Here is an 18,450-nt window from a genome sequence, read left to right as displayed (position 1 = left end):
TTGGCTCTGCGGGATGATTTGAGGACTCGGTGCAGAGTGAGGAGCTATGCTACGAGAGCAGAGCTGGTTGAGGTTGCAGCTGGGATAGAGGATGACTTGAGGTCACAGGTGGTTGTGGTCAGTTCTTCGGTGCAGCCACAGCAGTCTCAGACGCTTTCTGTTCCAAGCAAGGGCGGCAAGCCTGCACAGGGGCAGAAGAGGAAGTTTGATGTTATGCAGAGATCGAGGCACGGGGGTGCGAAATGCTTTGGGTGTGGTAGTAGGGACCACAAGGTGTCTAGCTGTCCACAGAGAGGTGAGCAGCGGGCAGTGACAGAGCAGCGGGCGGTGACGGAGCCGCGGACAGATACTCGGGTGTGTTACTACTGCAGAGAGACGGGGCATATCAAGCCTCGTTGTCCCAAGTTGCAGCAGAGGGCAGTAGCAGTGTTGCAGGCTGGAGCTCAGCCAGGGGTGCAGCAGGGTGTGCAGCACGGTGTGCAGCCGGTGGGTTGGATTGAGCCGACGACTCAGGTGTACTCGACTCAGGAGCCCGGTGGCACTAGTGCAGGAGCGATCACAGGTATAACCTCTGAGATTCGAACTTAGTCAATTCAATAGTTCAGATTATATTTGTTTTTGTTTGTGGTCAAGTGTTAGGTTCTCAACACATGAGGTTTGTGTAGGGACCTTGTTGGTGGGCGGGTTTAAGTCCCATGTTATGTTTGATTCTGGAGCTTCTCATAGCTTCATTACTCCGGAGTGTGCCGTGAGTGCGGGGATCAGAGGGGATTCTGGAGAGCGTTCAGGAGTTGTCAGAGTTGCTGGAGGCAAGTTCCTGAGGGTTATTGGACGAGCTGGAGGAGTTGATATTCAGATCGCAGGAGAGTCGTGGCCAGCGGATTTGCTTATCAGTCCAGTGGAGTTGTATGACGTCATTCTTGGTATGGATTGGTTGCATCGGTATAAGGTGCATTTGGATTGCTATCGGGGTAGAGTGGAGTTTGAGCGTCCAGGAGGGAAGTTGGTTTTTCAGGGTATTAGACCGACTTCGGGGAGTCTCGTGATCTCAGCCGTTCAGGCAGGGAAGATGATCGAGAAGGGCCGTGAGGCCTATCTGGTTACTATATCTATGCCAGAGTCAGTGGGGAAGTCTACGGTTAGCGGTATTCCGGTTGTGGAGGACTTTGAGGATGTGTTCCAGTCATTGCAGGGATTACCACCATCTCGGTCGGATCCTTTTACCATTGAGCTGGAACCGGGGACGATGCCGTTATCCAAGGCTCCTTACAGGATGGCTCCAGCAGAGATGGCAGAGCTGAAGAAGCAGCTGGAGGATTTGTTGGGCAAGGGTTTTATCCGTCCTAGTTGTTCACCGTGGGGAGCTCCGGTGTTGTTTGTTAAGAAGAAGGATGGGAGTTTTCGGTTGTGTATTGACTACCGGGGTTTGAACCGAGTTACTGTGAAGAACAAGTACCCTCTCCCGAGGATTGATGAGTTGTTGGATCAGTTGAGGGGTGCTACTTGGTTCTCCAAGATCGACTTGGCTTCAGGTTATCATCAGATCCCTATTCATGAGGCAGATGTGAGGAAGACAGCCTTCAGGACGAGATATGGGCACTATGAGTTTGTGGTGATGCCGTTTGGGTTGACAAACGCGCCAGCTGCGTTTATGAGATTGATGAACAGCGTGTTCCAGGAGTTTCTGGACGTGTCAGTCATCATTTTCATCGACGACATCCTGGTATATTCTAAGAGTCCTGAGGAGCATGCAGTACATCTGAGAGCAGTGTTGGAGAAGCTGCGGGAGCAGAAGTTGTTTGCTAAGCTGAGTAAGTGCAGTTTCTGGCAGCGTGAGATGGGGTTCTTGGGTCATATTGTTTCAGCTGAGGGAGTTTCAGTGGATCCAGAGAAGATTCAGTCCATCAGGGAGTGGCCGAGGCCGCAGAGTGCCACTGAGATTCGGAGTTTCCTGGGGTTAGCAGGTTACTACAGGAGGTTTGTTCGGGGTTTTGCGAGTATGGCTCAGCCGATGACTAAGCTTACAGGGAAGGATGTCCCGTTTGTGTGGTCACCAGAGTGTGAGGCAAGTTTTGCAAGTCTCAAGCAGATGTTGACTACCACGCCGGTGTTAGCATTGCCTGAGCAGGACGAGCCTTATGTTGTGTATACAGATGCTTCTAGAGTGGGGTTGGGTTGTGTACTTATGCAGCAGGGGAAGGTTATAGCTTATGCTTCGCGGCAGTTGCGGAAGCATGAAGCTAATTATCCTACTCATGATTTGGAGATGGCAGCAGTGATCTTTGCTCTTAAGATTTGGAGATCCTATCTGTATGGTGGGAAGGTACAGGTATTTACAGATCACAAGAGTCTGAAGTATATTTTTACTCAGCCTGAGCTGAATTTGAGGCAGAGGCGTTGGATGGAGTTAGTAGCGGATTATGATTTGGACATAGCTTACCATCCTGGTAAAGCTAATCTGGTTGCAGATGCCTTGAGTCGGAAGCGGGTGGCTTCGGCTCAGGAGCAGGATATGGAGGTGTTGGTAGGTGAGATTAGTGCATTGAGTTTGTGTGCTATCTCACAAGAACCTTTGGGTTTGGAGGCAGTTGATAGAGCAGATTTGTTGAGCAGAGTGAGGTTAGCTCAGGAGAGTGATGAGGGGCTGGTGAATGCCTCTAAGGCTGCGGGTGCAGAGTATCAGGTTTCTGCTAATGGTACTATCCTTGTGCATGGTCGGATCTGTGTGCCCAAGGGTGAGGATTTGAGGCAGGAGATACTGAGAGAGGCTCATTCGAGCAAGTTCTCTATTCATCCAGGAGCGACCAAGATGTACCGTGACCTCAAGCGGTACTATCACTGGGTCGGGATGAAGAAGGACGTAGCTGACTGGGTGGCGAAGTGTGATACTTGCCAGCTGGTGAAGGCGGAGCATCAGGTTCCTGGTGGTTTGTTACAGAGTTTACCCATTCCAGAGTGGAAGTGGGATTTGATCACGATGGACTTCGTGGTAGGTTTACCTGTGTCGAGGACGTTTGATGCTATTTGGGTCATTGTGGACCGTTTGACTAAGTCTGCACATTTTCTGGCCATCAAGAAAACTGATGGAGCAGCGGTTTTGGCCAAGAAGTATGTGAGGGAGATAGTCAGATTGCATGGTGTGCCTGTTAGTATTGTGTCTGATAGAGATTCCAAGTTCACTTCGGTGTTCTGGAGGGCGTTTCAGGCAGAGTTGGGCACGAAGGTGCATATGAGTACAGCCTATCATCCTCAGACGGACGGTCAGTCAGAGAGGACGATCCAGATTTTGGAGGATTTATTGAGGATGTGTGTGCTGGATTGGGGTGGTCATTGGGCAGATCACTTGAGTTTGGTGGAGTTTGCTTATAACAACAGCTACCAGGCTAGTATTGGGATGGCTCCTTATGAGGCCCTGTATGGGAGGCCGTGTCGTACACCTTTATGTTGGACTCAGGTGGGGGAGAGGAGCATATTTGGTGCAGATTTTGTTCAGGAGACCTCGGAGAAGATTCGGGTTTTGAGGCTGAACATGAAGGAGGCTCAGGATCGGCAGAAGAGCTATGCTGATAAGAGGAGAAAGGATCTTGAGTTTCAGGTTGGTGATAGAGTGTACCTCAAGATGGCCATGTTGCGGGGTCCGAACAGGTCATTGACAGAGACTAAGTTGAGTCCGAGGTACATGGGTCCGTTCAGAGTGGTTGAGCGGGTGGGACCAGTGGCATACCGGTTGGAGTTGCCTGAGGTTATGCGTGCGTTCCACAAGGTATTTCATGTGTCGATGCTGAGGAAGTGTCTTCACGAGGGTGATCAGTTGTTGGCTAAGATTCCTGAGGATCTTCAGCCTAACATGACTTTGGAGGCGAGACCAGTGAGGGTGCTCGAGAGGAGAGTCAAGGAACTTCGGAAGAAGAAGATTCCTTTGATGAGAGTCCTGTGGGACTGTGACGGAGTAGAGGAGCAGACTTGGGAGCCCGAGGCGAGGATGAAGGCAAGGTTTAAGAAGTGGTTTGAGAAGCAGACCGCGACTTGAGCTTGTCTAGCCGGGTCCGAGTTGTAGTCCGTGGCTGGAGCGGGTACGGAGTATTCCAGCCCATCTCTCTTGATATTTGGTCGCTTAGGGGTGGTTGGTTGTGCGACTAAGTATCAAGATGAGGTGGTGCTCGGGATGCGGGTTGTTGGCTCCGGTTGTTGTATTTTTGGTTTTTCTGATGTAATTTCGTTGAGATTGTAACGATTATGACATTTTGAGATTAATAAGATGAGTATTTTTCTTTATGTTTGACTGTTGTTGTCATGGGAAAAGAGAAATAGCTCGGGTTTCTATTTTTGGAAAGTTTCCATAAATAGAAAGTTTCCACAAAAGGAAGGTTTCCATAAATAGGAAGTTTCTAAAATGGGAATGTTTTGTGGAAAAGTGAGGTAGATCTAGCCGGGAGATACTCGTTGGCATCAGTGTTTGTTTTTGCTCAAGGCCGTGTGGGCCCAACTCACGTGATACCGATAGCTCGATGGACTTTGTGGCCAGAGAGTGGGAGTGGTATGTTGCTTCGGATGACGATCCGAGAGCGCGCTTGAGGGTGACGACCCAAGAGCGGGATATGTGAGGCTCCCTGGATACCGTAGCTGTGAGCCGCGGCTCGGCAGTGAGCCGGTATGTCTCGAGGGTTGCGACCCGAGAGCGGGGGGAGTGGGCGTGTGAGACTCCCTGGATACCGTAGCTGTAGGCTGTGGCCTGGCAGTGAGCCGGTATGACTCGAAGGTTGCGACCTGAGAGCGGGGGGGGTGTGTGTGTGTGTGTGAGTGACTTCCTGGATGCCGTAGCTTAAGGCGGTTGGCCTGATAGCGAGCCGGCATGATTCGATGGTTGCGACCACGGACGGGGGAAGCACTGAGTTGTGAGCAAATAGTGTTTATGATGCGAGTATATTGGCTAGAGGGAGACCTCGAGGGTCAGTCGGAGGTGTGCGGGCTGTTGCGACAGTGGCACGGGAAACCTTGGCTGACGGTGTTTAGTCCGGTCTGGGGACGTGCGGGCCGTGCAGACGGTGGCACGGAGGTCCTTGGCAGATGGACGGTATTGCGGGATTCGGGGACGAATCCATATTGGTGGGGGAGAATTGTAACACCCGCAAACCAAATTTTGGTATTTTGGTAAGGGTGTCGATCGACACCTCCTAGTGAGGCATCGATCGACACCAATTGTGGTCGGTTTGGTCGGTTCAATTTTAATTGTCCGGTTTGCGTGGTTGGTTTAGGGAATCCCTAAATCGAGTTTTAAAGGAAGAAAACGACCTAGGGTCGTGTTGTTTTGTCTTATTCGCCGTTTTTGAGAGAAAACACAAAGAGAGAGTGTTCTTGAGCTATTGGGAAGAGATTGAGAGATTCCTTGCTGTTCTTGGGAGATCCAAGGCTGGGAAGGTGCTAGAAGCTTGCTAGGAGTGAGGGAATTCGTTCTTGTTGGTCAGAATCTTCCTGCAAAGAGGTGAGTGCATGACCATGGCTTATCTAAGCTAAGATCTCTAGATTCTATGTGATTTGGTGCTTATGTGGTTGTTTCTTTGAGTTCTCTATGATATTTCGTTGCTGTCTGGGCTGGGTTTGGCTTCTGGGAGTGCAAGGAGCGGATTGGAGAAGCTTGGAGGCGAGATTCGGAGTTTCTGATCGAGGGAAATCGCTGCTCGGCATCGGTGTCGGTCGACACCAGTTGGGGTGTCGGTCGACACCAACGCGAGGACGGCTCGGGACTTTAGCGAGTGTCGAACGATGCCATGTGGAGGTGTCGGTCGACGCAAACTAGGGTTTTCGGGAGTGTCGGGCAGGGTGTCGGTCGACACCAGTTTGGTGTCGGTCGACACCAGATAGTCAGTGTCGATCGACACCATCTGGTGTCGGTCGACACCCCTTGTTCAGTTACGATGGACGTTGCATGCTATGTATATTGCCTGGTTTGTTTTATTGATTGTTGTTTGTGGCATGTAGAGATCTTATTGCTTGTGTGTATAGCCCAGTAGATGGGAGGATTGCCTCACTGAGTGTTTATCAAATACTCATGCATCTCAATTTGTGTTTGTGGTGCAGGTAAAGGCAAAGTGTGATCGTGGAATCAAAGGCAATGAAGAGGAGGATGTTCTAGGGACTTGATTGTATGGTTATCTGGCATTGATAGATTGCTAGAATTGAGTCTTAGAANTTGAGTCTTAGAGCATTGTTAGGATTGCTGGTTGTTTGATTTATGCTGTTTGGGATTAATGCTGGATATTACTTATTTGGTTATTGGATATTGTTTTATTGGTTATTTATTGGTATGTGGTTCCGCTGTTGGATTGTGAATGTGGTTAGGTGACTAGTGGGTATGAGACCACTAGTTGTAATTATTTAATTATATTATTATTTATTATTTATTTATTAAAAAAAAACGGGAAGGGTTGTTTCAACTAACTTTGAAAATCAAGGTTTATATAATAAGATATTATATTTAAAACATTAAATAATTTTAATTAGAAAATATAATATATTGAACCGCTTGATCTGCTCTTAAACAGCCAAATCTGCTTGATCCGATTTTATTCTGCTTGATCTGCTTGAGCTACTCTGCCCAACACGTTCTCTCCATTTAGAGCCTTACTCTGGATATCGTCGTACCAAAATCTCTGGTTTTGTCCTAATATCTTAAATATAACACTATAAGATAAAAGAAGATAGAGAATATATAAAAAAAATCTATCATCTTTTGAATAAATAGATAAGTTCATCTCATAATATTACTTTATATTCTTTTACTAGTTGGCATAAGTCTTGAATTTAATAAATATTATAAACCCTTGTTTGATGATAACGTCCAAAAAAACAATAACGATTTCCTCGTACCTAACGAACTATTGGCGCTTTAAATGGGTAAAATAATAAAATGTCAATATGATCAAATTCGGTATCTAATGTAAAGATTACANATATATATATATATATATATATATATATATATATATTAGGAATGAAACTGAATCTCTTTTTTTTTTGGTTGAACGATAACGTCGCCCTTTTAATATAAACCTTTATATCTTTTCTGTTTTTACCCAAATATAATTAGTCATTGTTCTAAGACTTACACTGCGCAGTCTGCGCTAGGTAGAATAGAATGGGTTCGTGCTCAGCAGCAGTTTCTACAATTATGCAAAACTGGAGACAGCATCCTCCTTCTTCTTCTTCCATAAAGATTCAAAACTTCTCGCAACTTGAGAATTCTATAGCCTTCTCTGATCGTAAATACCAGTCTCGTCTTTTCTCCTCTGGTGGAAATAAATGGTACGGATTATATATGTATCCATGCTTTAGCGTTAAGCGCCATGTATAAGGCCCACTAATGCATTTTCACTACTTAGCACCAGAATTATCAATATATCGGTCTAGCTAATGCAATATATGTTGTTCATAAAAAAACAAAACAGGCGATTGATCCTATACCCCAAAGGGAACGTTAAGGACAATGGGAGTAGATTTATTTCGATGTATGTGGAAATCGACAGTACAAGCTTGATGGAATCCACATCACTTACTGAGATCTTTGCAGAACTCCGCTTCTATGTCTATAATAAGAAAGAAAACAAGTACTTTACTATTCAAGGTGAATTACATAAACATCTCATGTCCTCATTTTGTAAATATATATTTCAGTAGCTTTATATATTTTTTTTTTGCAATCAGATGTTGAAGTAAAGTGGTTCAATGCTCTTAAAATGGTGTGGGGATTGCTACAAGTTCTTCCATATGATATACATTCATTAACCCTGAAAAGGGATACATTTTTGAGGGAGGTGAATGCCAGTTTTGTGTTGACGTCATTGTCCCTCCACCCCTTACCAATTGGAAAATCCTCTCTTTTGATGAGAAACTCCCTGAACCCAAAGTCTCTTGGACTTTTCAGAAATTTTCTCAATTGAAAGAGGAGATTTACACATCAAATAGTTTTCAATGGGAGGAAGGAAATGGTGAGTATCTCTCTTTCTCTCTCTCTCTCTCTCTATATATATATATATATATATATGTGTGTGTGTGTGTGTGTGAAATTTGAATGTTTAGAAGTTCATAATAATTATTGTTCTGTAGGGTACTAAAGGTGTATCCGAAGGGCAACTCTACAGCAGATGGCAAATATTTACCCGTTTTTCTGTATTTTGCAGATGGCAAACACTAGAACCAGATGAGAAGATTTTCACGCAAGGACATGTGCGAGTTCTAAACCATCTTGGCTCCAATCAGTTGGCACACCAATGTATTTTCTAAACCACAATTATAATATTTTAATATTAACTAAACAAAAGTAATACAAATCTTCTACATATGTATACTGATATATTCATACAAAAGTAATACAATCTTCTACATATGTATACTGATATATTCATTTGGTGTTTCGGGTTTTGTCTTTTGCAGTCAGCCGCTGGCACGAGGCATCAAACGATGGTTGGGGTTGGTCCTAACTTTGTTCTTTTAGCTGAACTTGAACAGACTTACTTGGACAAAGAAGACACATTGAAAGTTGAGACCGAATTTAAAGTTGTTTCTGAAGCCAAATACTCTCCCATTATATGTGTTTTAGAGTATATATATCGGGAATCTGGTTTCCATAAATTTGTTTTTGTACGAGAGGAAAAACGGATCCCATAGTCTCCCAATCTATTTCCTTATGTTTCTTAACAAAGGTTTTATCTCCAATGTCAAAAATGAGTGTCTCGGTCAATTGGGTCCTAGTAGCTACGGGAACGGGACAAATAAAAGAAGGCCCCAAGTACGTTAGCTCGGTACGTAGTGCATTTTCTACTCCCAAACACGAGAGAAAAAATTATGATCATTATGAAAATATTACTACATTATAATATAAAAGTAAATTTTTTCTCGCATGTTTATTGTTTTTTGAATTGATGATATTAAAAGTTAAGAATTACAAAAGTTATCATATTCTTATTAGAGGGGAAACAATGTTATTTGACCAAATCTGGTGTGAAGTTATCTTAAAAAGATATGTCCTTACGAACAAAATTATCTTCTCATCGAAATAAAATACTTATACCAAATCTGATGTATATCTGATGCGTTTGCAGGTATTTTAATTAAGACGTCTAGCTATCTCTCATTATATAACTTTTATGAAAACCCTAATAATTAATTATCTTGACCCCCTCCCCAAGATTCCTCTTTATATATTAGTCAATCATAGTTTCTAAGGCTTGCATTGTGTAGGGTACGTAGAATATAATGGGTTCGTCATGCTCATCACCAGTTTCTTCGATCAAGCAGAGCTGGAGAGAGCATCCTCCTTCTTCTTATTCCCTCAAGATTAACAAATTCTCCCAACTTGGGAATCATACTGCCTTCTCTGTTCATAAATACCAATCTCGTATTTTCTCCTCTGGTGGATATAACTGGTACGTACGCCGATTGTGTTTTGCATATTCATGATTTAAATAATGAAACGCCATGTATATGTAAGGACCTAAACAAGGCATTCATCATTAATTATTCAGGACCAAAATTAACAATGCCGTCTAGCTAATGCAAATATGCAATATTTATGATGTTTATAAAACAGGAGATTGATTGTATACCCGAGAGGGAACGTAAACGACAATGTAAGTGGATTTATATCAATGTACGTGGAATTAGACAGCACGAGCTTGATGGAATCGTCACCAACAACTGAGGTGTTTGCGGAACTCCGCTTCTTTGTCTACAACAAGAAAAAGAACAAGTACTTTACTATTCAAGGTGAACTATATATACATCATTCTTACATCTCATCATATCATGCTTTCCTTCTTTAAAATTTATCGTATACATTCACATAATATTCAGTAAACGATATTTATATATATATATATATATATTCAGATGTAGAAGTTAAGCGGTTCAATGCCCTTAATATGGTGAGGGGATTGCTAAAAGTTCTTCCATATGAAACATTCATTAACCCTAAAAATGGATACATATTCGAGGGAGGTCAATGTGAGTTTGGTGTTGATGTCATTGTTCCCCCACCCCTTACCAATTGGGAGATCGTCTCTTTTGATGAGAAACTACTCTCTTCTCCCAAGTTCTCTTGGACTGTTAAGAACTTTTCTGGCTTGAACGAGTATGTTTACAAATCAGACATTTTTAAAATGGGAGGAAGGAAATGGTGAGTTCATATATATATATATATATATATATATATATATATAATGTATATAATATATCTAATATATGTGTTTGTTTGTGTATTGATGTCTAAAAGTTCATAATAATTATTGTTTTGTAGGGTTCTAAAGATGTTTCCGAAGGGCGACTCTAGAGCAGATGGCAAATATTTATCCATTTATCTGTATTTAGCTGATAGTGAAACACTCAAACCAGATGAGAAGATTTTTACGCAAGCACATGTCAGAGTTCTAAACCCGCTTGGATCCAATCACGTGGCAGGCCAATGTAATTTCTAGAAAACCAAGTATTATATAATCTTTCTATATACAAATTAACTGAGATATCAGTTAGTCTTTCTCTCATAATTATGTTTGCAAATTTTTATTTTCTTGCAGTGATTTACTGGCATGAGAAATCAAACTTTGGTTGGGGTTGGTATAAATTTTTGTCTTTAGCTAATCTTCGGAAGACTTACTTGGACAAAGAAGACGCTTTGAAAGTTGAAGTCGAGTTTGAAGTTGTTTCTGCAACCAAATACTCTCCCATCATCTAATCTTTATTTTTTTCTTTTAGAGTAACAATTATTAAGACATAATACTATGGCTTCGAAATATTTTTTAATTATCATTCGAGTTCTTTACTATCCATAAATTTGTTTTTAGAAGGATATAGATAACTGATTGCCATAATTTCTTAATATATATTCTCCCGATATTATAGGTAGACTAGCTGGTTATCCACGCTACGCGCGGAAGTTTTATTATCTATTTATTTTTATTTTATTTGTTATTTTAGTTTTATTGTTATTTTACCTTTTGTTTTTATATTGTGATTCATTTGTTTGGTTGTTATTTTTTTTAAGTTGGGTAGTTTTGTAATATTAATTATAATATAATTGAAAATTTTGAAATAGTTATTGCATCTCTATTCAATGTCATTAATGCTGCACATGATGGTTGATCGAACAACCGCCAAAATAGCGTAATAGAGTTGTAGTTTTGTTACCCTGATTCCATGTAATGATTGTTTGTCTTTTTCTAGCATTGATAGGTTTTTGCTTTGCTTTGTTTCTAGTCCAGCTTATCTAAATAGAGTTTTCCTTCCAGAATATTGCCTCTGTATAACATTAAAATTTTGTAAAGGTAAATACTACTGTTGTTCGTAAATATTCCAATTTTGAATCTGTGTTGTTTTTGTGAAAATATTCTTAAATTTGTTTTATGTAGTGTGCCTCCACATTTTGACTTGTGAGGTATTATTCCATGAGGTCTTTGTCTCTGTTTACTGTTGATAATGGATCCATACCTTGCGCCTTAATTTGATATTCTTGTATACTCGATTGTCTCGGGCTGCAAAGTGTTATTTTGTCTGTGCTATTTTGGCTGAATCTGGGCTATTTTGTCTCAATTTATTGTTTTACTTGGTATTTTTTTGTATGTTTCTTCTGAATTGTTTTGGTCATAATTTGTCATGTACTTTATAGTGTTGATGTGCGTCGGAGTTACGTTTTAGTATTATGGCTTAATTGTTGGTTTGTCTTTATTGTTGGTTAATTTTGTGTTTTATATTGAGGTTTTATGTAGTATTGTCATTACCTCTCTTACTCATTATTTTATGATATCATGGTCTGAGTAATTGTGTTTAGTGGCGTTTTTGTTTATTATCAATTTTGTGAGTAATTTTGTTGTGTGGCTTAATCTCAAAAAAAAAAAAAAAATCTGTTTTAAATTTATTATGAACTTGTTGGTCTATACTTTTTAAATTTAAGACATATACTGTATTGAAGTTGTTGATGGTCTCTGAATTAACTCTTTGCTCTATTTTTTTTTCTGTCCTAAATAAATATTAATTATTAAAATGATATAGTTTTCAGAAAAAATGTTTTTTTAGGTAACTTTTTTTTAGTGTTTTAATGAAACCACCTTTAATTTGTATAAAAGATTACAATAGCCTAAATGTTTTTGTTAACAATTAATTTTTGTCTTTATTCATGGATCTAGATGTTGTTGTTAATATTGTGGGCCTTTTTAATATATTGGTCTGAGAGATGAAGGATTATTTGTGGTTGTTTTTTGTCAAAATTAGAAATTAGAAATAAGAAGTAAGACACTTGGGTTTAATATGGGTCTTTCAAGTGTTATGAACAAATAAATTAGAAACTAATTAGTGGGTAAGTGTTTAAGAATAGGCCCAAAAAGTTAAAGAATAAATTGCTGACATGGCAGCACCAGGAGTGAGGAAAGGTAACTTTATATATATAGATAGATGTTGAGGTAAAGCGTTTCAATGCTCTTAGAATGGTTTGGGGATTGCTCCAAGTTCTTCCGTATGCTACTTTTATTAACCCTGAAAATGGATACATGCTCTGTTTCAGCTGAAGTGTGGACTGCACTTGCCTCAAAGCTTCTCGCTTCTAAGTTTACCAACTGGGACACAAATCAGGGCTTCTCACTACGACCTTGGGAAGCTCTTCTCTGTTCTTAGTCTGTTACGCTTTTCAAGCTTCTCTGCATTCTCTCTGGAAGGAACGAAATAATCGCTGACATGGGGAACACAAATCTTCTCATCAAAAGCCTCAATAGGCAAGTTAGGAATCGTCTCCTCTCCCTCCATGGTGACAGCAAAGTTACAGGATGCATGGAGAGTTCTTCTTATTAATTATTTTTTAAGCCTTCAACAAGAACATTTCCAAAAATTGTCAAACCTCTAATTGTAGTTTGCACTTGATTTAAAACAGTTTTTCGAATAAATTTTACATTTTATTAAAAAAAAAAATAATAATAATTGATACATCTCCGAGAGAGGCCAGTGTGAGTTCGGTGTTGATGTCATTGTTCCCCCACCCCTTATCAATTGGGAGATCGTCTCTTTTGATGAGAAACCACTCTCTTATCCCAAGATCTCGTGGGCTGTTAAGAATTTTTCTGAGTTAAAAGAGCATATGTACCCATCCAACAGTTTTTCAATGGGAGTAAGGAAATATTTCCCATTGAAAATTTTACGTGAGTATCTATAAAAACTTTTTGGACTTAACTGTATGAATGGAGGCTGAATAGTATTATTAGATAGTAGGGTTACAATATATATACTGTGTTTACAAGAGATATTATTTACTAATGTATCATTTCCATATATATAACTAGAAAGTTGCCCATGGGTTATATACAATCAATTTTTTTGTAAATAAAATGAAATTTTCATGAAGTGTTTTACATTCAAATATTTTGTATGTAAAATGAAATTTTCATTAAATTATATATGAAATTTATATGATATTATTCATATATGCCTGGAAAAGAATTTATATATATATATACATTTATAAGTTTATAATTATGAAGTGGGTTAAAAGAATGGCAAGTCTCACAAAAAGCATTAAAATAAGTTTGGTTTCTAAATTTAGCACACCATTTCTAAAAATTTTAAAATAGCACCATGCTTCATATTTAACATTATATTCTAAACTAAACACTATCTACTCAAAACTATACCCTAAATATAAAATAAAGAATTCAAACAAAAAAAGATAGATAACCGTTGGAAATGGTGTAAGTTTTTTTCAGCATAATGACAAATAGATTAAGGGTTACAAGAAAATATATATATGAGGTATGATTAGTAACTCAAACAATACCAGTGCGATACAAAAATAGTCTTGCTTTTGTACATATTAATCTACTTGTTAATTTATACCACTTTTAACGACTGATATACATTTATAATGAAAGTATTGACACTACAATATGTATATATATATATATATATATATGTTAAATATTTTACAATATGTATCTGTAATGTTTTTACCGTGTAATGCGATAGGAAGTTGTAAAGTTTGGGTTCCCAAAGATGCGTCAAGAAATATATGGTCTTTTAACAATGTATGTATTACACGATAAAATTAGGCTCAATCTTTTATCACTACGCGAAATAGAATATTATTTGTAATGGGGATGAAGAACTTTTCTAAATGGAAAACAAAGCAAGTTTAAGAAATATAAACTTAGAACTATATTGTAGTTGAAGAAGAAGACTTAAGAGGAGAGATCTAAAGGACTTACATCTAGAATATTATGAGTGAATGTTCAAAGCCAAAGAGATTGTGCTTTAGGAGTGGAGCATTAGGCTCATCTTCATCACTAAAGACTTTCAACTATAGTTCGAAAGATTAAAAAGTCACATTACAAAACAATAACAAAACTTTAAATCCTGACTAACATAAAACCTCATCCTTTGAAAGATGCTAAGAAATATTGAAAGGACTCTGATACTAAAAAAAAAACATTGACATGGCTTTGTATAATATTTCTTAAGATAGTTATAGAGCAACTAATCTGTTAATCATCATATTGCACGACAACGTGTTTTTGAAAGAAATCGCATAAGAGAAAAATAAAATAATATCATGGGAATTTATGAGAAAAGACAGACACATCATGCTGAGTGATCGTTTTCTTCATTATTATGGAGAGAACCTCTTAAGAATTGACATATCTTTTAGGCGAAGAAGGGTTATGTATATTCTTTTTTCAAAATTAGTCATGTGAGCATTGAATCTTATATAATACACTAAACATTGTTTGAAGTTTGTAAAGAATTTCATTAATTGTAATACAAGCAATAAATACGGCTATAAAACATATTAACTGTAATTAATTTGGTCACATATACATTATTGCATGATGAACAGTTTAAACAAAAGAGAACATCCACCCATAATGTATTAAAGCTAATTGATTAAACGAAGTAAATGTAATGTAAAGAAGCTGAACAAATGAAAAAATGTGTGCAGACAATTTAGTTTTAGATTAGCAATAATGTGTCTTTTATTACATATTAAAGGAATATGACACATGTTAAAAAAATAGAGTGCCGAATGACAATTTCTCATAACTCTTGTTGAAAAAGCATTATTTTATTATAGTTTAATATATAGTAAATATTGATATGTGTAACCGGAAAAGTAATTAAGTAATAAAGTTACGGTTCTGATAAGGAAAATTAGTGAGGAATTTATAAAATTGAAAAATCTAAAATAAGCGAAACATAGTTTTATAATATGGATTACTTTTCCTTAATAAAACTAATCTATAGAGATTCTTGCTATAAAATAATACTAAACAAAAAGAAAACAGAAAATAATTAAAGATTTGGTAGACGAAGAGAAAAGAAATGAATAATTTTCGAAGTAAATAAATTTAAAGAGTAATTAGTGAGGAATTTGTCAATCGTAAAAACAAAAATAGACGAAATATATTCTTGTAAAATAGATTATATTTTTTTTGCCAAAGTAAATTATAGAGGTTCTTGCTATGTAATAGTACTAAACAATAGAAACCAAAATAATTAAGGATTTAGTAGAGGAAGATAAAAGAAAAGAAAAATTTTCTAAATCTATAAATTGAAAGGATTAAAAAAATTTACAGAAAGAACACATGTCGCAAAAATAGAGCGCCATATGTCACACTGATAGACAATGATAAAAAAAAATTGTCATATTATATAAGATACACTTACACTACAAAACAAAACTGTAATATTTCCATATTCAAGGTTAACTATACATCATTATTATATCTCATCATGATCCTTCTGTTAGTGTAGAAGATACAAGAGATACACAATTTTTAACGAGGTTCAGCAAATGCCTACGTCCTCAATCTTTGTTGGAAATACTTCTTGAACACAATTACAGTTAGTGTTCAATATTGGACTTACACAACCCTAAGATCTTCTCTTAGCTTGTTCCCAATCTATTTCCAACTCACTAAGCGATCCCTAAGATCTACACCCAGGACTCTCACTTAGAAACAAAACCCTCACCCTTTTCTCCCAAAGATGCCAAAAGGCTTACAAGGTTTTTCCTCTCTTTTTTACGTTCTCAAGAGATAAGTTTCTAAGTCCTAGACTCTCTATATTTAAGGGATTTCGTGTCTCTACCAAGGCTAACAACTTTCCTAAAATCAAGAGGAAATATTTCATTTAACTTTATTCTTTGTTAAACGAATATTTCCTAATCCCACTAAATCTTCTAAATATCTTCAAGCTTCCTTTTTCTTCGTGCTTTATCTCCAAGTAATATCCCAAAACTTGTCTTTAAGTATATCTTCATAAATCTTCAAAACCGAGACATACAGACAAAATCAACAGGCCTCTGATGCTCTTTTGTAGGACAGAGACTTGAACATAAATCAGATGCCTGTGCCGAGACAGAAGCTTGTTAAAACAACCGGACCCGTTTTTTTTTAAAATAAGTACAATACATAATTAAGCATCTCATACTACTTAATTAAACCACCCAAACCACAATTCCTCATTAAACCGATAACAACCAATATGCACAGCGGAAACATACCAACATACAGAACCAACACATCATCAATGCAATAACATTCCTAAGCATTCTATCCATCAACCTAGCATAACTCTATCCAAGGTTCCAACATAAACAATATAACCAAGTCCAACAACACACAACCGAGACCCTAGATCATCCTCCTCCTCATCGCCATGATTCCACACTACACAATACCTGCACCACAAACACAATGAGATGCGTGAGTATTACCAGAAATACCCAGTGAGACGATCCTCCCATCTACGAGCTATACACACAAGCAAATCAAGAGTACAACCACAAATAAAACATAACAAACCAGACATTGAACAGAACATCCAATAACACATTCATCACACCTACACAACTTCACACAAAACAAGTTATACAACCCAATCGCTTAGATAAGCTCATGGTCACGCACTCACCTTATCAAACTGATTCTAACAACAAATACAACCAGGAGAAATTCTCCTTGCGTCTGAAACAGTCCAGAAACGTCCTACAACAAGTGACACAACCAAAAACAACCTTGAAGCAAACTGGACAGAAACATCAGAAAAGAACAATCTTAAAGACGAAACCCTAAAATAAAACCCAACCGTTAACTATCAAATCCCTCCGGTGAAAAGCTAGTCCGAGACGTCACGAAGCTTCCCACAAAATCTCGTGCCGATCAGAAACCAAACGAGACCACGATCTCAGTTACAATCCCCGATGGTTCCAACTCGTGTCTGAGAAAACGTGTCTCACGAAACTGCACATAACTCATCGAGTTTAAATCCAAATCCACTTCTGTAAAAAGGAGAATGACAATGAAAGGCTTGAGAATAATACTACCAAATTTCGTTACCTTTGACAACGATTTGATATATCGAAACTGTTTCTTCCCAAACCCTAACGATTCTGCTCCTTCTCCTTTAATCTCCTTCACACCACAATAGGCTCTCTCCTCTCTCTATATCTCTTTCTTCCTCTCAACACAAGTATTGAATAACAGCCACGACCAAATAGAGAGAAGAGGCGTCCATTTCATTATAAATATATCACTTAGGGTTTCCCAAAACCTGCTCTAAACCGGGTGAACTTAAACCAAACCGGGCAATTTCATGATTTCACATAAATTGATCGGTTCTTCCACTTTTCTTTGGGACACGGGCGTTACAATTCTCCCCCTCTAACAAAAGATTCGTCCTCGAATCTGAGAACATTGTCCCTCCACCAAGGACCTCCGTGCAACCGTCACTACGGCCCGCACATTCCCCGACCGGACTGAATACCGTCAGTAAAGGTTTTCCGTGCAACTGTCGCAACAGCCCGCACATCCATATGACCCAACGGTCCACATAACCCTGGCCCCACTAGTCAAGACAACCCAAAACACGAGATCAATCCCGACCTCCGAGGTCTACATCCAGTCACTACGCTCATAACCACGTTCTAGACATTGTTTGCTCTCTCACTCATACATTCTTAGGTCGCAACCTTCGAACTGCACCGCCTGCACTCTCAGACCGTTGTCCTCGAGCCATACCGTCTCACTCTCGGATCTACACCCTCGAGATCTCGGTACCAGGGGAACTACTCATCCCCTCCGGGGAACTAATCATCCCCTAGGAGAACTAATCATCTCCTCTGCCGCCCTCAGGGTCGCAACCCATCAAGCCCGCGGTGCACCAGGGGAACTAATCATCCCCTCAGGAGAACTAATCATCTCCACAGGAGAACTAATCATCTCCTCTGGAGAACTAATCATCTCCACGTGAGCAAACAAGTCCTAACGTCAATAAGCATCTCCCGACGGGAACTACCTCATGTGATTCACGTAAAACATCGCAATGCTCTACCAATCACCATATTCTCTCACCAGAATATCACCACCACCATGACCACTCTTCAGGCCAACTCAAAACATCTCAACCATTTGGGTGTTTGCACAC

The 18,450-nt window shown here is 39.0% G+C and overlaps 2 pseudogenes; both read left to right on the top strand.

Annotated features, from left to right (window-relative positions):
- On the top strand, nucleotides 7,136-8,664 carry LOC104789734 (annotated as a pseudogene).
- On the top strand, nucleotides 9,253-10,726 carry LOC104788039 (annotated as a pseudogene).

This window comes from Camelina sativa, chromosome 5 (genome assembly GCF_000633955.1).
Source record: "Camelina sativa cultivar DH55 chromosome 5, Cs, whole genome shotgun sequence".
NCBI classification, from domain to species: Eukaryota; Viridiplantae; Streptophyta; class Magnoliopsida; order Brassicales; family Brassicaceae; genus Camelina; species Camelina sativa.
This window is presented reverse-complemented; position numbering and strand designations above follow the sequence as displayed.